We start from the raw sequence: 22940 nt of genomic DNA, 5'->3' as shown, positions 1-22940 counted from the left end.
AAGAATCAATTAGTGTCAAATATGGATAATATATAGGGACAAACATGGTCATTTTACCTTCTTATTAATTTGTCTTAGAATTCCTATGATGACTTGTTTTATGAGATGGAGGGAGTAGATTAGTAATCTAGTGGAGCACATCCAATCACCAATCAAATCAATTTTTGGTATTAGGAAGAAGGATAAATAATTTATTATAAATATTCTAACCAAATAGGCACAAGAATCAAACCGTACTCGAGAACTAACAACTCCTGTCAAACCCTAACTCAAACATATGGATACGGCAACGCTTAAAAGGAATTTAGGATGGACCAACGAGAATTATCAAATATTATGAATCCAAAGCGGTTGATTTTGCTGTGTTAAATTAACTAGCCTGCTTTTTCAACATGCGTAAAATAGCGCTACGATTAAATTAACTAGCGCCTATCATACAAAATCTAGCTATGGCTACCACCATGAGGGTGATCGTGACTGCTCTCACAAACAGAACAAGAACCAACTATACTTGTTCATGTTCATGGACAGGTTTCGTCAAATTCTAACTCAAAAATGCTTATACAATAATAGAAATTTATAAAACACGAAATATTAAGTACTATGAAATGAAGCGACATGAACCTATATAGTGAAAACTACAAGTTCAACCAAACATAAGAACAACTTTTTAGCTTAGATCGATAAGCTTCTCAATACTGGACGCCAAAAGAATAGTGCATGGTGGGATTAACGGGTTGTTCTTTTCTAATAGCTAGCTATGATTTGTCGACACTTGGTTTAGTAAACTCGGATACCCTTTAGTAGAAAAATGAAGATGTAGAGAGGATATGAAGGAGAACATACCTTGATGACTACCTTGATCTGCACAAGAGAAAAACTTGAATGTTATAACAAAGTCTGCCAAGAATATATATAAAGATGGTGGAGGGAGAGCCGCAACACATACACATCAAAAAGAGAGGAGGGCTACACCAAGAGAAGGCAACAAAGCTCGTGAATAAGCAGTTTATGAATGACATAAGATACAACATCAATTTATTGTTGAAGTCTTGAAGATAAGAATGGCAGCTATAAAAACTATACATCTATGGAGAAGCAACCCTCCGCAAAATCGGTGAAACCGACAATGTATTAATGGCATGGGAACACGTATAGGTCATAAATTATTAGATGCCTTATGAGCTGACAACATTATATTGCATCATGACAATATGATAATTGAACGATAATGAGATACTGTTTGAAAAAGATGTTGCTAGTTTACGCATAATTAGTGAAGCCATTGGTTTGCTAGTTTAATTACTATGAAACGAAGCGATATGAACCTATATAGTAAAAACTACAAGTTCAACCTAACTAAGAAGAATTTTTTTAACTTAGATTGATAATATTTTTCAATATTGGACGCCAAAAGAATAGCACATGGTGGGATTAACGGGTTGTTCTTTTCTAATAGCTAGCTATGATTGTCGACACTTGGTTTAGTAAACTCGGACACCCTTTAGTAGAAAAATAGAGATGTAGAGAGGAGATGAAGGAGAAAATACCTTGACGACTATCTTGATTTGCCGAAGAGAAAATCTTAAATGTTTTATCAAGGTCCGCTGAGAATATAAAGATGGTGGAGGGAGAGTCGTGACACATACACGTCAAAAAGAGAGGAGGACAGTTACACCGTGAGAAGGCAACAAAGCTCATGAATAAGCAGTTTATGAATGACATAAGATACAACGTCTATCTATTGTTGAAGTCTTGAACATAAGAATGGTAGCTATAAAAATTATACATCTATGGAGTAGCAACTCACCGTAAAATCGGTGAAATCGACAATGTATTAATGGCATGCAAACACTTATAGGTCATAAGTTATTAGATGCCTTATGAGATGAAAACATTATATTGCATCATGATGATATGATAATTGAATGGCAATGAGCTGTCGTTTCAAAAAAGATTTTTCGGAGTGAAGCCATTGGTTTGCTATTAAAACTAGTAACATATATTATTGACTCGAATAGGATGAAAAGAGTTTGTCCTTTTGGTAGACAAGGGGGTGATTGAATCAACTGGCCATCACTTTCTTAGGTCTCATAGATTTTTTCATGTACTTCTTAGGGAGACATGTTATTCATCTTCTTATTTCCTAAGGATGATCACAAGTTTAACACTTTGCCATGACCATTGAGCGGTAAAATACAATCAATTATATTGGTAGCATCATGCGACATATGGTATTACAGATGATTATTACCTATCAAACAATAGTAATTTTTTATGTACAACAATTCGGCATGAAAAACAAGTGGCAACTAGTAGCCGCCAACTCTGTCAATTACTGAAACTGATCAATTTAGTAATAAAAGGCTCCTTTTTAACAAGTCACTATCCACAGCGAAGAATATAGCGAATATAGGATTATCATGCTTTATAGCATAGAAGAAATTGCAGCGCCATAGGAATGATCATTTTGATGGAAAGCACAAATAATGCACGAACTATATGATAACATTAGGCACAATTCTTTTTTTTTCCAGTTGCACCTCGTTTAGAATTCTCTGAATTTCCTACAGAATACCCATTCTATGTAGTTTTTGTAATGATTCTAGAACTTTGATCTCTTGATTAAAGGGCACTTGGGGATTTTCATATAATCCTTAAGAAATTTCTCCGCATAAAACTTGCTATATTTACTGGCGATGACGAGCCTGGCTGCCAGCCAAACGACTTGCATACCACTAGAGTCGGACAGCCAGCAAGCCAGCCGGGGATTTAAATATTTTTAAACCACTAAAACTAGTAGCAATAAATTATCAACTCAAATGGGATGAAAAGAGTTTGTATGTACGGTGTATAGGGGGAGGGTTGAATTAACTGTCCCAACACCTTGTTACTTTCTTAGGTTTCTTCAATGTTTTTATGTACTCGTTGGCGAGACATTTTATTGTTGCTTTTTATTCCCCGAGGATGACCATAGTTTAACACTTTGAAATGGTTATCGAGCGGCTAAATGTAGCCAATTAGATTGATATCCTTACTGCAACATGTGGTAATACAAATGATTATTATCTCTCAAACAATTGTAATTTCTATTGGTACAGCAATCCGGCATGAAGAACAAGTGGCAGCTAGCCGTCAACATCTGTGAATTATAGAAACTCATAACGTTGGTGTTGGTAAAATAAAGGCTCCTTTACAACATGGCATTATGCATGAACAAGATATGGCATTAGTACATGATTATCATGCTTTATAGCGTAAGAAATAACAAAGGTACATAACTGAACATTTTGAAGCACAAATAATGCATGAACTAGTGGATAGACTTCGACACAACCTTACATTTCCCAATTGGACCTCATTTAGAAGTTCTCGGAATTTCCTATAGAACTAGCCGTTCAACTAGATTTTTGTAAATCGCTTGATCTCTTGCTTAAAGAACTCTACATGGATTTTTCATATAATCCCTAAAGAATTTGTCCACATGAAGCTTGCTATATTTACGAGTGATGACCGGCCTTGCTGCCGGCCAAACAACTCGCATACCAATAGGGCAGCCAGCAAGGCAACCGGGGATTTAAAGATTATTAAACCATGGTCATTGTCCAACACGGATGCTACTATTTTCCTGTTCGAAAACCAGTTGCCGTTTTCTTTTGCCCCCCCCCCCCCCCCCCCGCCCCCCCGCGCAGGTCAAACTCCGGCACGGAAAATCCAACGGCACCAAACGCACGCCGCGGGCGGCCGCAACCGCAAATCACAAATCAGCGAGACCAGGACCGAACCGAATTGTTTAGTACGCCGCGAATCCAGCTGTGGGTACTATCGACAGGGGGCGATTAAAACAATGGTTTGTCTTTTTTGGCGTGCGAGGGCGGGAGGGGAAGGAATCAATCGGATGGGAGCCAAATTGTTTTTCCGCGTTTTCTTTTGCTTTCCCTTGGGGGCTCAGCTTTCCTTTACCACTCCCGCCATCTCGCCTCTTTTTTTTTCCCCCTCGCCAGTTTTTATTTCACGCGCACGCAGTGCAGCGTAGGGAAGGAGGGAGGAAAAGAAATGGGCGGCGTACGCACGTACCAGCGCGGGCATTGGGCGGGCGGGCGGGGATGGCGCGTGTCGGGCCCGCGTGGCAGTGAGGCGGGGACGCGCGGGTAGGAAACGGGCGAGGTGGGCGCGGCGACGAAGCCACTGGAGCGCGTGCACCTGGTGGCTAGTCAGAGTACAGAGCTAGAGGATAGAGGTCGTGTTTAGACCGTCCACAGTGGAGGGAGCAAATGAAGGAGCAAATATACTGTTTGACACTGTAGATGTATTGTTTGGCACTGTAGACAGAGAGGGCGTGGGAAACGAGGAGGTAGCAAATTTGCTCTTGCTCCCTCCGCTGTGGTCAGCCTTAGTTCGGTAGGTTGTAAACACAAAAAAAATTTGCGTTTCGAATCTTCCCAATTTGAAGTACTAAATGAAATCTATTTACAAAACTTTTTTACAGATGGGTTGTAAATCACGAGACGAATTTAATGATGCTAATTAATCCATGATTAATCAATAATTAGCTGATGGTTACTGTTGCATCACTGTTGCGAATCATGAATTAAATAGGCTCATTAGATTTGTCTCGCGATTTACAGCTCATTCATAAAAAAAAATTTATAAATAAATTTTATTTAATACTTCAAATTAACAAGAATTTTTTTCACTCTCATCTAGAGGAGTGCGGCCGTCAGACAGGTCGGAGCACACCGCAGAGAGCGGCTGGCGTGTGGGGCCTGGGGCGCTCGCGGACAAGGCCAGGAGGCCACGATTCCAGGGGCTGTCACGTGAGCGTCCCGCCCGCCGAGGAACATGTGCGGGCCCCGCTTCCGGTCCGGTTTCCTAGGATGCGGGGGTGGGGGACGGACCGGCGGGCCTGCCTTTGCCGCTGCAGGCGGGGCCCAGAGTGGGATGTAGTGCGGGGGAACGAACGTATCGTGGTGATCGGGTCGGGACGGGAACGTGATTTGTACTCGGTCAGTCGCACCCGTACCTGCGGATCGTCGAGAGCGAGAGATGAGGATGATCTGCGGGATAGCGTGGCAGCACGGCACGTCGAAAGCAATCTGAGGCTGGGTTCACTTCTAAAATTTCTTTCTCCAAACTTCATTATTTACCTATTAAATCAAATCTTTTACCTCATTCATAGAGTATTAAATGTAAATAAATAAAAAACTAATTACATATTTTACGATGAGACGAATCTTTTTAGTTAGGTCATAGTAAGACAATAATTACCACAAACAAACGAAAAATACTACAATATACTACACTATTCATGACTTTTTTACCCCTATTTTACAAATCTAAACACACCCGAGAGGAGGGGACCTGCGACGCTCGTCCCATCCCGTCCCAACGGTTCCGCAGAGCGGCAGAGTTGCCGACAGGACGTGCTCGCTCTCTCACCTGCTAGCCACTCTCGGGCCCTGTTTGGTTTCAATAGCACGGTAGCACACACAATTCTCGGAAAAAGAATCTTCAATGCATGTAGTACTAAACAAAATTTATTTGCAAAACTTTTTCACGGATGAGTGTAACTTTTCACGATGAATTTAATGACAATAATTAATCGACGATTGACTACAGTGATGCTACAGTAACCATCATATAATCGTGCGGTCAAAGGTCTAGGTTCGTCTCGCGAAGTAGTGCAGGGTTGTGGGGTTAGTTTTGCAAATTGACTTTATTTAGTACCCCTAATTATTGATCAAATTTTTTGTGTTACTCATGCTACCATAAACCAAACAGGGCCTCGAACTCACCTGCTAGTATGCATACTGTGCTGCGTTTAGTTTCAAAAAAATTTATGCAGGATCTGTCACATCAAATTTTTGGAAATATACATGGAGCATTAAATACAATTGAAAAAAATAATTAATTACATAGTCTAACTGATTCATACGAGATGAATCTAATGATACTAATTAATTCATAATTATACATTAATTCTCAAATAACAACAAAATATACTATAGTAGCCAAAATCAAATTTTTTCACTAACTCGCGTTGGCCCGCGAGCGTTGACCTTGTCCAGTGAGAGGTGAAAGTCCATGCGGACGCTGGGGCTGACCGGCTGGGTGGTTGACTGGTTGTTGGTCAGATGGAGACTGGCCCGACGGGGACGGACCCAACTACTCTACTCAGCGGACGGGGACGGACTTGGATGGTACTCCCTCTGTGACGTTGGTTTTTTTTTTTGAAGACGTTGGTTTTTGTTCTCTTCTCATTTCTTTTGTTTTTTTATCCCCGCTTGCATCGAGATCTCTTCTCATTCGGAAATCAGAAGCTAGCGAATAGAGAGAGGTGCGCGCAGTGTGCAGAACGGCACGGCACGGCACACTCGCGGCGAGCTCCTGCTCCGAGCACTATGTCGGGCTCGGGCAGGGCAGGGCGGGTGACGCCGTACGCACGCGCGCTCCATCAGCATAACTAATTAAGCCGGCTGCAGACAGGGCCCGATTTCATTTGGTGCTTCTCCGAGCTCGATCACCAGATCAAACTGAAAGCTATAGAACATTGCGCATGGGGGGACACAGAAGTATACGAGAGACGCTTTGGCAGGACTTCAAAACAGCTCCTGCTCCGGCTGCACGCAAAGCCCTGCAAAACAGTGAGAGCAAGTATTATGATAAGCTATTAGCTGACTAATATGTACATGGAGGAGAGAGAATTCAAGAGAGAAAGGAACGTGCGTCTGATGACGCGCCCACTCCGGCCAGCGGAAAAGACCTGCGCTTGCACGCCTATTGGCTGAGCAACTAGTGCTGCATTAAATAGTAGCGGGACCCGCCACAGTCAACGTGCTTTTCCGCCGGCAGCTGGTGGGCAATCGGCGAAACCATAAAACTTGCTATGAGGGGAGGCGGTTCCACCAGCGGAGCCTCGAAAAACGCGCTCTCTGAAGCGTGGCGACGGAGACAGAGTTAGGAAATGGAAACGTGGCTTCGGGAGGCCCCTCCCGTCCGTTGGACCTCCTTGTCCTTGCAAAGGGCGCTGAGGCGCGGGTGCAGGCCATAGTTATTAGGACCGGATTGAACCGACAGTTCGACCGGTAAAATACCGAACCAAAGACTATAACTGCTCAGTTCACTTCTGAAGCGTCCCCTCATAAGAGAAAATTTAAATGTGATTCAAATATCAGTCCCAGGAGGCTGATAGCACATTTACTACATCAGATGGTACATCACCGTACAACTCTACGCGGTAATGGGCAGTGAAGCACCACTATCGCGAGGATAACAATTAAAACCCACACAACAAAATTAACTACGAAGAGGTCATCAGAGTCTTGCGCCATACGGAGGTTCCTGCGGGTGACCCTATCCACAGGCAAAGTTGGGTGTAGGACGGAACCCCTACTCAACGTCTTCGGCAACGAAGTCTGGATCTTCCTCTGTAAAAATTAGAAAAGTGTAACATCCCGAAAATTTACTAAAATAAATCATGCGCTAAAAATTTTGTTTCGTCGTTGAGCTCAATCCCCTTCTTGAATCATCTCCCGCCTGATTTCCTGATACCCCCGAGGAATCGAGCCGACATCCAAATCTCCCGCTATCCCATCCCTGTTCCCCCCCCCGACCCGCGCATCGCGCTCGCGCGCGCCCGGACGCCACGCGTGGCCGACCGCGGCCGCAATCGGCGCCGACGCGCCCGCCCCTCTCTCTCTCTTTCTCTCTTTATTTCTCTCCCCTCCTTTTTTCCTTTTTCTCTTTTTCTTTTTCCCATTTTCTTTTTCTTTTCCCTCTCCTTCCCTCTCCCTCTCTCTCCTTCCTTTCTTCTCTGCCGCGCGCCTGGCCCGCGCCCTCCCCCTCGCCCTCTGCTCCACCCGACCGTGCCCCAACCGAGCACGCCTTCCCCCTCGGACCGTGCGCACGCACGCCCCGGGACCCCGCTCTCGCGCGCGCTCCCCGACCGCACTCGCGCGCACCAGCTCAGCGCCGCTCCCTGCCCCGCTCGACCCCGCTCCCGGCCGCTGCCCCACGCACGCGCGCGCGCCGCTGCTGCCCCCTCCGCTCGCACTGCCGCTGCGCGCACACACGCGCGCCCGCCTGAGCTGAGCCGCGCCAAGACGACCCGAGCCGTGACTACGCTCACGCCCGCCGCGCCGCAGAGCTCCGAACCACCGCCCGCACACGAAGCCGTGCCAAGCCGTACGCGCACAGCGCCGGCAACTTCGGCACAGCACTGCCTGCAAAGGTCGCCGCCTGTCTGAGGCATCGCATCACCGGTACTTGCCTCGCCAACCACGCCATCGCCGTCGTTGACGCCCCGCCAGTGCCGCACAGCGCCGTGCCGTCGCATCACCGCTCGCCGGCCCCGCCCGCACCGCCACCGCCTTAGCTCGCCTATAAAAGGGCGCCCAGCACCGCCCCTTCGCCCCACGGCCACCACCGCCACCCCAGTCCTCCTATTCTAGCTTGCAGCGCCGCCGCTTGCCGTTGCCACCGCCGTCTCCTATTCTAGCTTGCAGCGCCGCCGCTTGCCGTTGCCACCGCCGGCCACCGCGGAAGCTCCCTCCCCACTGCTCCACGGCCCGAATCAAAGTAGGGGATGGCACCCCTATGGCCTCCTGATGCTCCTTCCCCTTCCCCCATCCGCTACCATAGCCCAGGGCCACCGGCCAAGCACCATCGCTGCCCATTGCCGCCGGCCACCGTGGCTAGGCCACCTCGGGCCGCCTCGGGTCGATCCGCTGCGGGGAATCGGGTCCTCCCGCCTCACACCTTCTTTTCCCTCAACCCCGAGGCCGCATCCGCGCCCTGAGCTGCCGGTCGGGCCGCCGCCGGCGAACCCTTCCCCCTCCCCTGTTCTGCGTCGGGGGGGAGGAAGAGGACGGGCGGTTTTGCCTTGAGCCCCCTCCCCTTTCCTCTATTCATTAAAGAAACCCCATCCTTTTAAGCCCTTTTGCAATTAAACCCCCCCTTTTGTTATATTCTCAAAACAAACCCCCACCTTATAAATTTAATTACAAATAAAACCCTGACCCTTTTAGAATAACCCAGATACTTTCTAAAATATAAACCAAGCCCCTGCCTTCTTAAACTTAATTACAATTAGGTCCCTGGACCCCTGTTTAGGGCCTAAACACTCCTTTGACCTATCATTTCATGCGCTTAACAACCTCGGATCTACCCAAAACTTTACCACGTCTCTCTTAATATAGTTTTGACCATGTCATTAGAAAAACACCCAAAAATATCACTTCATGTCCCATATTTTATGTGTTCCCGATTCGAGCTCAACGATAAATCATTATTTCTTTGTTTTGATTGTGCGCTTGTTTGTGTACGCTGTAGACCACGGAGTGAACGAAGGAGAACCCGTCAACGAGCCGTACTGTGAGCAGGAGAACGAGGACCAGTTCCGCGACCCCGAGCCCGAAGGACAGGACTTCCCCGAAGGCTACGAAGACGGCAAGTTCAATCCCATCCTTTGATGCATGTTTCTGTCCTAGTTTTTATAAATACAACCCAATGGCCTGCTTTATAAAACTGCATATGTTTTTGCTTGCATGAAAACATGGTTGGATAGCCACCCCTTGATTTGTGATGACCATTCCTTGACTACCTAGGTTAATGTCTGATTTTGCTTGGACATTAATCAATATTAGAACTCTTAGGACTTTACTCATAATACGATTTATTTTATAAAGAAAATGCGTGTGTGTGGGTAGGGATAAAATGTGGATTTTCGAAAGATGAGTATGGACGGGATGGACGGCATTTCTGTGCGAATTGCCGATTGGTGTGCTTATGCCTGTGTGGCAGGGCAAAGAAGGGAGATATCCATCTTGTCGTGTCTAAGGACCGAGTTGGTGTGTCATCTCACCTAACTCCTTTATCGTGCAAACCACTCGACCGTTGAATGGGCAACGGCGTAGCATAAATCCCACTAGTTGGTGTGATAGCCATCAGGAGAGCTGAGAGCAACGGGTGACTAAGGAAAAGGGATAAGCCCCGAGTGACTTATGCCCGGTTATACCTAAGTGAACGGTCAATGACCCCTTGGTGCATCCCGTGATGGCTAGTCAGGCTTAGCTATGGTGGGTAATGGCTATGTTGGGATCTACACCGACACGACGGTGTTCGAGTTGTGGTATCCTACTTGTGGGTAAAGTTGCACACCTCTGCAGAGTTAAGAATCTATTCGAATAGTCCGTGCCCACGGTATTGGGCGAGTTACGGTGTGGTCACATAACTAGTGTTTCTTTGGGATGGGCTGGTGTGAGTTGTTTTGGAATTGTGTCCGGCAGTTGTGCCGTGTGCTACGACGGACGGGGAGTCCGGTAGCAGTTTTAAAACCTGAACTCTGTGTTATTGCAAAAACTGATTTCTAAAAGGTTTTCCGTAAAATAAACCCCTGCATAAAATGTCGTTTTTCTGCAAATTAAACCGTAACCTTATCCTTGATTTACCTATGCATATTATTCTGTTATAACCCCCTCCGTGGGTGTGGTTGGAATTGCTGAGTACGTTTGTACTCACCCCACTCTTACTTTTTTTACAGAAGAAGACCCAGACTTCGTACCAGACGACGCCGAGTAGGGTTATCGTTCTACACCCAACCTTGCCTGTGGAACCGGCCCTGTCGAGATGCCTCCGCTGTCGCAGTACTCTGAGCCTGTGGTAGACCCTATGTGGTTCGCTGTCTGGTGTTATGTCGTAGCCTGGTTAATTATTATTATCATCTGTATCGAGTGTCCTCCAAGGTTTGTACGGTTTTGAACCATCTGATGTAATAAATGTGGCATCAGCCTCCTGGGACTGGTGCTTTGTATCACATTTAAGTGTTCTCTTTTGAGGGGACGCTTCAGGTGGTATCAGAGCCGTAGGTTGGCCGTAGGACGTGACCCTAGGAGCGAAACCCTTTTTCAGGACCTATCACCTTAGGACTTTTCTATCCTTAACCCTTTCCTCACACAAACACTTATCTTTGTTTCTTGCCCTGTTCCAGATGGCTGATAATGGATGGATCGGCGGAATCTGTTTCGCAGAGCCCGGCCTTCCTAAGTTATTGATATTCAGCCTGGAACGCATTGGAGTTGTGGATCCGCCAGAGTTTCTTTACCGGGAGTACGACTCCAAGGGCACTCTTCGGTGTGACCTGATGATCTTCATAGCAAGAAGCACCCGCTATCCTGATGTGGACCCTTGGTTCATCTCCACCACTGGATTCCGTTTCCCGGACACCTATCGGAAAGCCGCCCGCAAAGCCCTGCGGCGTCTGCGTGTGATCTACAGGCATCACCTCCAGCGGACTCCTATGGGATTTTTCCCGCTGACTGAAGGAAGAGGACGCACATGGATTGCTAGGATGAGAGGACTTGGAAGAGAAAAAGAAGACCTAGAAGACACGGTCTCTCACCTATCCATCTATCTCACCGGCCTGGATGAGCTCTATCGCGAGCAAGCAGCACATCTGAAGCAACAAGTCCACAGAGCAGAAAAGGCAACCCAGGAGCTGGATGAACAACGGACAAGAACTGTACACGTCGAGTATTCCCTAGCCGCCCTCCAAGTCCAAATGGATGAAAAAGAGGAAGAACTGGAAGAACAGCGGGCAAGAGCCACACGCGCCGAGGACTCGCTAGCCGCTCTCCAAGCTCGTATGCGGAGGTACGAGGCTCGCTGGGGAATAGGTGGATGGATAGAAGAAGACGCAGAAGAAGAACACGAAGAGGCTCAATGGGATGTAGGCATTCAGGCAGAAGAGGAAGAGCCCATGGAAACCCATTGGGACGTTGGAACTCAAACTGAAGAAGAAGAACCTGAAGAGACCCATTGGGACAAAGGTACTCAGACTGAGGATAACTTGATGGATCAGTGTCTTCCACTGAAGAAGCGCTCCCTTAGGATTGAGGAAGAATCCCCATGATAGGAGTCATCTCCAAGCCAGAACCTTTGCTCTAATAATAATCATGTACCCATGAAGTTGTACCCCCCATGATGCCATAAATAAAAACCATCTACCCCTTTGTGTACCTCAAATAATTGTGCAAGTTTTTCACCATATCTTTATTTTCAGATGGCTGAGGAAGGATGGACCCAGGGCGACTGCCAAGCTGCACCTGGTTTCCCCAGCCTCTTGATCAACGCCCTGGAAAGCCTTGGACTCACGGAGCGCCCAAGGTACTACAGCAGAGAGTACGAGCATCACGGCACTCTCCGCTGCAGGGTGATCCTAGTCATCGCCAGAAGTGACCGCTACCCCGACATCCAGTTATGGCGAGTGACTGCTACAGGGTTTAGGCACCAGGACACCTATCCCCTAGCCGTCAGGAAAGCACTTCGTTACCTGTGCCGGATTTTTGAAGGACACCTCACCCCCACACCAATGAGGTTCTTTCCACCAGCCATCAGAACTCCAGTTTGGGAAGCTCGAATGAGAAGCCTGGAATGGCGCCGCCATGAAGAAGTCCTCCTGTACCAAGTAGCTACCTACCTAGCCTCCTTGGATCAGCTCTTTGACGAGCAAGCCAACTTGCTGAGAGAACAGACCCATCGAGCCGAGCAAGCAGAGCTCGCACTAAGACTGCAGCAGATCCGAGCGGTCCAAGCCGAGGCAAGAGCCGCAGCAGCGGTCAGCAGTGAAGCAGTTGCTCAGGAGAGCCTCAGGCAAGCCCGGGACCCGCGTATGCAAGAATGGGCTAGCAGTGGAACCCCAGTCCCGGCAATAGGAGAAGACCATGTTCTGCTCGGAACGCCCGTCATAGGATGGGGACCACTCGTCGGAAACCCACTAGCCCCACCCGAGAACCCTGGAAGGTCTACGGCCGCCGCCGCCAGAGAAGCCACAACGCAACCCCGGGAAAACGGAGATCTAGAGGACGGCGAGCCAGGATCACTCATTTCCCCGGAGTTCGTGAGTTCCTTTCCGAGGGAGGAACCCACTCAAGCCAATGAATCTGACTGAAGTGCGAGCAACCGTCAAGGGATGAAGCCGTGTGGTCCGAAGAAGATATGTGCCCCCTTTTCTTTTGAAGTTGTGTACCCGGGCGTGTAGTATACGTTTGGCCTTGCCCCGTGTTGTACCCCCCCCCTTTGCAGTAATCAAGTTGTTGTGCTTGTTGTTTGCCTTGATTGTGTGCTTGTTGTGTGTGCCCTTCGGCAGAAGGTTAATTCTGCCTTTTGAAAATACGAGTTAAACAACTTAAACATCACCTAATCCCAATCTCACAAGAACCCTACCCAATCTGCAGATGGTTTCTCGAAGCATCACGAGGGCCTCCCGCGTCAGGGACCCTGCAGCCGCTGATGCAGGAGTGCACCCTAACGGGCAAAACCATCCTCAGGAAGAACAAGAAGTGAGTCAGGGCAGAGGAGAAAATCATGATGCACAGCTGCCACCACCACCACCGCCACCCTTCGTGGACCTGGCACAAATAATCCATAACCAGACTCTCATACTGGAGACACTGGCCAATGCTCTAGTGAACAGGCAGCCACGAGAGCAGACCTTCAATGACAAGCTGACAGCTTTTCTGAGGGCCAAGCCACCTACTTTTGCCGGATCCAGCAACCCCTTGGATGCAGATGACTGGCTCCGCGTGATCCAGAGGAAGCTCGAGCCATTTGGGTGCCAGGATCGAGATAAAGTTCTCTTGGCAGCACATCAACTCACCGGGACTGCCTTAGCCTGGTGGGAGAATTACTGCGCTGCTGCCAGAGATGCTACCACCATCACCTGGAATGAATTCGTGAGGGAATTCCGCCGTTATCACATCCCCTCGGCCACCATGAAGCGCAAGGCGGAAGAATTTCGCGCACTTCAGCAGGGAAATATGACGGTGGAAGAATATACACACCAGTTTATGGAGCTGGCTCGTTATGCACCAGAAGAAGTGAACGACGACGAAAAGAAGCAGGATATGTTTAAGAAGGGACTGAACCCAGAACTCAGGACCCTGCTCACCCCTCAGATCTATCCAGATTTCAACACATTGATGAACAAGGCAATCCTCACCGAGAAGGCTAAGATTGATGAAAGGAAAGAGAACAAGCGCAAGTTCCTGGAGAGTAAGTCACGCCAGCAGGATCGTTTCCAGAAGCCCAGAAGCTTCAGCTACAACGCACCAAGGTCCCAAGCCCCAATGCAGTACAGAACTCAGTCTCAAGTGACAGGACCATGGGCCCCTAACACCCAGCTCAGAAGCCAGAACACCATGAGGGCCCCTCAGAGTAATGCAAGCCAGGTCACCAACAACAACAACAATGTGAGGGCCTGCTTCAACTGTCGTGAGACGGGTCATTTCATCGCCGACTGTCCTTATGCCAAGAACAAGCCGGCTACATCAGCTTTCTCCAACACAGTGAACGGACCTAAGCCAGTTCTGACCGGTGCCAACCGAGTGCCCCTCCGCGGCAACGGCAACAACAACAACAACCAACAGAGGCAATCCCAGCAGTCTTTTGGACGAGCCCGCGTCAACCACATCGACGCGCAGGAAGCTCAAGGAGCTCAGGGCGTTGTACTCGGTGAGTACCTAGTCAGCTCAACTCTTGCAACAGTGTTGTTTGATTCTGGAGCATCACACTCATTCATATCCTCGAGTTTTGTGGAGAAACATAAAATACCTACAGTACTACTAAAAACGCCCCTATTAACCCGGACGCCCGGAGGAGACATCAGGTGTCAACTGGGTTGTCTACGGGTAAGGATCAATTTAAGTGGGGTAGAATTTTTAGCAGACCTAGTAGTACTTAAGTCAGAAGGGATAGACGTGATCCTCGGAATGGACTGGCTAAGCAAACACAATGGCCTCATAGGTTGTACGGACAAGGTAGTACATCTAACAAACCCAGAGGGAGTCCGAGTGACCTGCCACACCCGAGAAAGTGGAGCAAACCCGATGGTATTCAGTATGGAAACCAAGAACTTGGATGAAGTCCCAGTAGTGAACGAGTATCCAGATGTCTTCCCGGAAGAACTTCCTGGTATGACGCCGGATGGGGATGTAGAGTTTGTTATTGACCTTGTCCCCGGAACTGCCCCTATAGCCAAGAGACCTTATAGGATGGCAGCCTCCGAGTTGGCAGAATTAAAGAAACAACTAGAGTAGTTGCAACGAATTGGCTTCATCAGGCCAAGTTCGTCTCCTTGGGGAGCCCCGGTTTTATTCGTCAAGAAGAAGGACGGAAGTATGAGGTTATGTGTAGACTATCGGGCACTAAACGAAGTCACTATCAAAAACAAGTATCCCCTCCCCAGGATCGATGATCTTTTTGACCAGTTAAAAGGAGCTAGGTACTTTTCCAAGATTGACCTGAGGTCCGGCTATTTTCAGCTCAAAATCAGGGAGAGCGACATCCCGAAGACAGCTTTTGTCACCCGATACGGACAGTTTGAGTTCACGGTGATGTCTTTTGGGCTGACAAACGCACCTGCATATTTCATGAACCTCATGAACAAGGTATTTATGGACGAGTTAGATAAGTTTGTCGTAGTCTTCATCGACGACATACTTATTTACTCGAAGAGTATTCAGGAACACGAGCAGCACCTGAGGGTAGTTTTGGAAAAGCTAAGAGTGCATAGGCTATACGCCAAATTCAGTAAGTGTGAGTTCTGGCTGGAGAAAGTAGCCTTCCTTGGTCATATTTTGACCGCAGAAGGAGTGGCAGTAGACCCCGAGAAGGTCGAAGCAGTATCCAACTGGCAGCAACCAACCAATGTCAGTGAGATCAGGAGTTTTCTCGGATTAGCTGGGTATTATCGGAGATTCATTGAGGGATTTTCTAAGATAGCCCGGCCCATGACGGAGCTGCTCAAGAAGGAGAAGAAATTCACATGGACGGAATCGTGTGAAAGGAGCTTCCAGGAGTTGAAGAGGAAATTGACGACAGCCCCAGTGCTAACCCTGCCGGATATTCATCGGGATTTTGTCATCTATTGTGATGCGTCCCGACAAGGATTGGGTTGTGTATTGATGCAAGATGGGAAAGTCGTTGCATATGCTTCCCGTCAGCTCAGGACCCATGAGCAAAACTACCCGACCCATGATTTGGAACTTGCAGCCGTAGTGCACGCACTTAAGATCTGGAGGCATTATTTGATTGGAAATAAGTGCGAAATCTTTACTGATCATAAAAGTCTGAAGTACATCTTCACCCAGCCAGACTTAAACTTGAGACAAAGAAGATGGCTGGAATTAGTCAAGGATTATAATTTAGAAATTCATTATCACCCAGGCAAAGCAAATGTAGTAGCTGATGCCCTAAGTCGGAAATCCTACGGGCCCAAGAACGACCATTTACGAGAGGAAATGGCATGATTAAATGTGCACATTGTCCCTCGAGGTTCCAGCCAAGTGCTGAACGTTCAATCCACTCTAGAAGAAAGAATCAGGAAAGCCCAAAGATCAGACAAGGGACTGATGGAAATTCGGAGGCAGACCGGGGAAAATAAGGCACCAGACTTTAGAGTGGATAATAAGGGAACGTTGTGGTATAAAGATAGAATTTGTGTACCCCAGAAAGGAGACTTCAGGCAAATAATCATGGATGAAGCCCATAACTCGGCATACTCCATTCACCCAGGATCCACCAAAATGTATATGGGCTTAAAACAGAAATATTGGTGGAATGGGATGAAGGCGGATATTGCATGATTCGTCGCCCATTGCGATACTTGCCAGAGAATCAAAGCTGAACACCAGAAGCCGGCAGGATTGTTGCAACCCCTACCCATTCCGGTTTGGAAATGGGATGAAGTGGGAATGGACTTTGTAGTAGGCTTGCCCCGAACCCAGAAAGGACACGATTCCATATGGGTAATAGTGGACCGGCTCACTAAATCAGCTCACTTCATACCCGTACGGACCAACTATGACGGGGAGAAGCTAGCTAAGCTCTATATAGAGAACATAGTGAAATTGCATGGTGTGCCTAGCCGAATCGTTTCAGATAGAGGGACCCAGTTCACCTCAAGATTTTGGAAGAGTTTGCATAAAGCCATGGGCACCAAGCTAGACTTTAGTTCCGCTTATCATCCGCAGACGGATGGTCAGACGGAAAGGGTGAATCAGATTATGGAAGATATGCTAAGAGCGTTTGTACTCACTTATGGCAAGGATTGGGAACAAAGCTTACCTTATGCCGAGTTCTCATACAACAACGGATACCAAGCAAGCTTGGGCATGTCACCGTTCGAAGCTCTCTACGGAAGAAAATGCAGAACCCCTCTGATGTGGTCAGAAGATGGAGAACGTGCCCTAGTCGGCCCCGCACTCATAAAGGAAGCAGAGGAAAGAGTCGCCGAGATTCGAGAAAAGCTAAAAGCAGCCCAGTCCCGACAGAAGAGGTATGCGGACAAGAAAAGACGGGAAATAAGTTTCAACCCAGGAGATTTCGCGTATCTCAAGGTATCACCCATTCGAGGAACCCGAAGATTTCAGGTACAAGGAAAATTGGCCCCTCGGTATATCGGACCATACCGAGTTCTGAAGAAAGTTGGAGCAGTAGCATACCGTCTGGAGCTACCTGAAGAAATGTCCGATATACAATCAGTGTTCCATGTCTCGCAGTTGAGAAGGTGTTTGAGGATACCCGAAGTGGAGCATGTGCCGGTTGAAACAATAGATCTGCAGCCAGACCTACGATATCAGGAAATACCGGTCAAGATTCTAGACACCGTCACCAGGAGGACCAGAAACTCAGAGGTACGAATTTGCAGAGTCCAGTGGAGCAGACACGGAGTAAAAGAAGCTACGTGGGAACGCGAAGATGCTCTGAAGAAGGAATTTCCCCACCTATTTAGGAACCAGTCGAATCTCGAGGACGAGATTCATTTTAAGTGGGGTAGGTTTGTAACATCCCGAAAATTTACTAAAATAAATCATGCGCTAAAAATTTTGTTTCGTCGTTGAGCTCAATCCCCTTCTTGAATCATCTCCTGCCTGATTTCCTGATACCCCCGAGGAATCGAGCCGACATCCAAATCTCCCGCTGTCCCATCCCTGTTTCCCCCCCCCCCGACCCGCGCATCGCGCTCGCGCGCGCCCGGACGCCACGCGTGGCCGACCGCGGCCGCGATCGGCGCCGACGCGCCCGCCCCTCTCTCTCTCTTTCTCTCTTTATTTCTCTCCCCTCCTTTTTTCCTTTTTCTCTTTTTCTTTTTCCCATTTTCTTTTTCTTTTCCCTCTCCTTCCCTCTCCCTCTCTCTCCTTCCTTTCTTCTCTGCCGCGCGCGCCTGGCCCGCGCCCTCCCCCTCGCCCTCTGCTCCACCCGACCGTGCCCCAACCGAGCACGCCTTCCCCCTCGGACCGTGCGCACGCACGCCCCGGGACCCCGCTCTCGCGCGCGCTCCCCGACCGCGCTCGCGCGCACCAGCTCAGCGCCGCTCCCTGCCCCGCTCGACCCCGCTCCCGGCCGCTGCCCCACGCACGCGCGCGCGCGCCGCTGCTGCCCCCTCCGCTCGCACTGCCGCTGCGCGCACACACGCGCGCCCGCCTGAGCTGAGCCGCGCCAAGACGACCCGAGCCGTGACTACGCTCACGCCCGCCGCGCCGCAGAGCTCCGAACCACCGCCCGCACACGAAGCCGTGCCAAGCCGTACGCGCACATCGCCGGCGACTTCGGCACAGCACTGCCTGCAAAGGTCGCCGCCTGTCTGAGGCATCGCATCACCGGTACTTGCCTCGCCAACCACGCCATCGCCGTCGTTGACGCCCCGCCAGTGCCGCACAGCGCCGTGCCGTCGCATCACCGCTCGCCGGCCCCGCCCGCACCGCCACCGCCTTAGCTCGCCTATAAAAGGGCGCCCAGCACCGCCCCTTCGCCCCACGGCCACCACCGCCACCCCAGTCCTCCTATTCTAGCTTGCAGCGCCGCCGCTTGCCGTTGCCACCGCCGGCCACCGCGGAAGCTCCCTCCCCACTGCTCCACGGCCCGAATCAAAGTAGGGGATGGCACCCCTATGGCCTCCTGATGCTCCTTCCCCTTCCCCCATCCGCTACCATAGCCCAGGGCCACCGGCCAAGCACCATCGCTGCCCATTGCCGCCGGCCACCGTGGCTAGGCCACCTCGGGCCGCCTCGGGTCGATCCGCTGCGGGGAATCGGGTCCTCCCGCCTCACACCTTCTTTTCCCTCAACCCCGAGGCCGCATCCGCGCCCTGAGCTGCCGGTCGGGCCGCCGCCGGCGAACCCTTCCCCCTCCCCTGTTCTGCGTCGGGGGGGAGGAAGAGGACGGGCGGTTTTGCCTTGAGCCCCCTCCCCTTTCCTCTATTCATTAAAGAAACCCCATCCTTTTAAGCCCTTTTGCAATTAAACCCCCCTTTTGTTATATTCTCAAAACAAACCCCCACCTTATAAATTTAATTACAAATAAAACCCTGACCCTTTTAGAATAACCCAGATACTTTCTAAAATATAAACCAAGCCCCTGCCTTCTTAAACTTAATTACAATTAGGTCCCTGGACCCCTGTTTAGGGCCTAAACACTCCTTTGACCTATCATTTCATGCGCTTAACAACCTCGGATCTACCCAAAACTTTACCACGTCTCTCTTAATATAGTTTTGACCATGTCATTAGAAAAACACCCAAAAATATCACTTCATGTCCCATATTTTATGTGTTCCCGATTCGAGCTCAACGATAAATCATTATTTCTTTGTTTTGATTGTGCGCTTGTTTGTGTACGCTGTAGACCACGGAGTGAACGAAGGAGAACCCGTCAACGAGCCGTACTGTGAGCAGGAGAACGAGGACCAGTTCCGCGACCCCGAGCCCGAAGGACAGGACTTCCCCGAAGGCTACGAAGACGGCAAGTTCAATCCCATCCTTTGATGCATGTTTCTGTCCTAGTTTTTATAAATACAACCCAATGGCCTGCTTTATAAAACTGCATATGTTTTTGCTTGCATGAAAACATGGTTGGATAGCCACCCCTTGATTTGTGATGACCATTCCTTGACTACCTAGGTTAATGTCTGATTTTGCTTGGACATTAATCAATATTAGAACTCTTAGGACTTTACTCATAATACGATTTATTTTATAAAGAAAATGCGTGTGTGTGGGTAGGGATAAAATGTGGATTTTCGAAAGATGAGTATGGACGGGATGGACGGCATTTCTGTGCGAATTGCCGATTGGTGTGCTTATGCCTGTGTGGCAGGGCAAAGAAGGGAGATATCCATCTTGTCGTGTCTAAGGACCGAGTTGGTGTGTCATCTCACCTAACTCCTTTATCGTGCAAACCACTCGACCGTTGAATGGGCAACGGCGTAGCATAAATCCCACTAGTTGGTGTGATAGCCATCAGGAGAGCTGAGAGCAACGGGTGACTAAGGAAAAGGGATAAGCCCCGAGTGACTTATGCCCGGTTATACCTAAGTGAACGGTCAATGACCCCTTGGTGCATCCCGTGATGGCTAGTCAGGCTTAGCTATGGTGGGTAATGGCTATGTTGGGATCTACACCGACACGACGGTGTTCGAGTTGTGGTATCCTACTTGTGGGTAAAGTTGCACACCTCTGCAGAGTTAAGAATCAATTCGAATAGTCCGTGCCCACGGTATTGGGCGAGTTACGGTGTGGTCACATAACTAGTGTTTCTTTGGGATGGGCTGGTGTGAGTTGTTTTGGAATTGTGTCCGGCAGTTGTGCCGTGTGCTACGACGGACGGGGAGTCCGGTAGCAGTTTTAAAACCTGAACTCTGTGTTATTGCAAAAACTGATTTCTAAAAGGTTTTCCGTAAAATAAACCCCTGCATAAAATGTCGTTTTTCTGCAAATTAAACCGTAACCTTATCCTTGATTTACCTATGCATATTATTCTGTTATAACCCCCTCCGTGGGTGTGGTTGGAATTGCTGAGTACGTTTGTACTCACCCCACTCTTACTTTTTTTACAGAAGAAGACCCAGACTTCGTACCAGACGACGCCGAGTAGGGTTATCGTTCTACACCCAACCTTGCCTGTGGAACCGGCACTGTCGAGATGCCTCCGCTGTCGCAGTACTCTGAGCCCGTGGTAGACCCTATGTGGTTCGCGGTCTGGTGTTATGTCGTAGCCTGGTTAATTATTATTATCATCTGTATCGAGTGTCCTCCAAAGTTTGTACGGTTTTGAACCATCTGATGTAATAAATGTGGCATCAGCCTCCTGGGACTGGTGCTTTGTATCACATTTAAGTCTTCTCTTTTGAGGGGACGCTTCAAAAAGGGGTGAGTACAAACGTACTCAGCAAGTCCAACCACACTCACGGAGGGGGTATAAATAGAATATAATGAATAGGGTAAACCAAGGGTAAGGCTAGGGTTTAAATTGCGGAATGCTAATTTTTATGCATGGATTTATTTGGAAGAAAGGGGTTTTCAAAAGCCATTATCTTGCACTGAGTAACACGTAGGGTTGATCCACACAGGATCCAAGTATTAAATTGCTACCGGACTCCTCGTCCACCGTAGCACACGACACAACTGCCGGACACTTTCCCAAAATAACTCACGCCAACCCATCCATTCCCAGAAGAAACACTAGTTGTGTGACCAAACCGTAACTCGCCCAGTACCGTGGGCATGACTATTCGAATATATTTTAACTCTGCAGAGGTGTGCAATTTTACCCACAAGCGGGGTACCACAGCACGATCACCATAGTATCGGTGCAGATCCCAACAAAGCCCTTACCCACCTTAGCTAGACCTGACTAGCCAACACGGGATCCACCAAGGGGCAATTGACCTATCACTGAGGTTTAACCAGGGCATAAGTCACATAGAGCTTATCTCTTCTCTTTGATCACCCGTTGCTCTCAGCTCTCCTGATGGCTATTAGACTAACTAGTGGGATTTATACTAAGCCGTTGCCCATACAACGGTCGAGTGGTTTGCACGATAGTGGAGTTAGGCAAGATGACACATCAACTCGATCCTTAATTGTGACAAGATGGATATCTCCCCAACCTTGCTCAACCACGCAGGTACGAGCACACCATTCCGCAATTCACACAGAAGTGCCATCCATCCCGTCTAAACTCATCTTTCGAAAATTCCACATTTTCCCTTTCCACACACTCACACATTTTCTTTTTATAAGACAAGTTGTACCGTGTTTAAGATCCTAAGCATTCTAGCAGCGATTAATGTCTAAACAAATCACATTCAGATATTAATCTAGGTGGTCAAGGAATGGTTATAACAAATCAAGGGGTGGCTATCCAACCATGTTTTCAGCAGTCAAAACATATGCAGTTTTGTAAAACAGGCCAATAGATTGAGTTTATAAAACTGGGACAAAATATACATCAAAGGATGGGATTGAACTTGCCGTTCTCAAAGCCTTCCGAGAAGTCATGATCGAGGTACTGTCCTTCGGGTTCGGGGTCGCGGAACTGGTCCCCGTTCATTTGCTCGCAGTACTTCTCGTCGACGGGTTCTCCCTCGTTCACACCATGATCTACGACGCACACAAGCAAGCACACAATCAAGAAAAAGAAATAAAAGTTTTATCGCTGAGCTCGAAACGGAAACAATTAAGATATAGAGATAGGAGTAATATTTTTGGGCGGTTTTCTAATGGCATGGCTGAAATTATATTGGAAATGTCGTGGTCGAATTTTGGGAGAATTGGAGGATGTTTGGCGCATGAAATGATGGGTTAAGGGAGTGGTTAGGGGCTAAACCGGGGTTCGGGTACCTATTTATAATCATCTGTGGAAAGGGAAGGGCTTGTTTGGAACTTCTAGAAATATCTGGGTCACACTAAAAAGGGCAGGGGTTTAATCATGAATATCTTTGCATAGTGGAGGGACTAATTTTCTAAAGAAATAAAGGGGAGGGGCTTCTTTGGGAAAGAACTAGAGAGAGGTGGGAGGGCTCTTAAACAAAAAGGAGAGAAGAGAGGGGCCTGGGGGCAAAACCGCCCCCTTCTTCTTCCTCCCGACACAGGAGCGGACAGGGG

The sequence above is a fragment of the Panicum virgatum genome, chromosome 9N (genome assembly GCF_016808335.1).
Source record: "Panicum virgatum strain AP13 chromosome 9N, P.virgatum_v5, whole genome shotgun sequence".
NCBI lineage: Eukaryota > Viridiplantae > Streptophyta > Magnoliopsida > Poales > Poaceae > Panicum > Panicum virgatum.
This window is presented reverse-complemented; position numbering follows the sequence as displayed.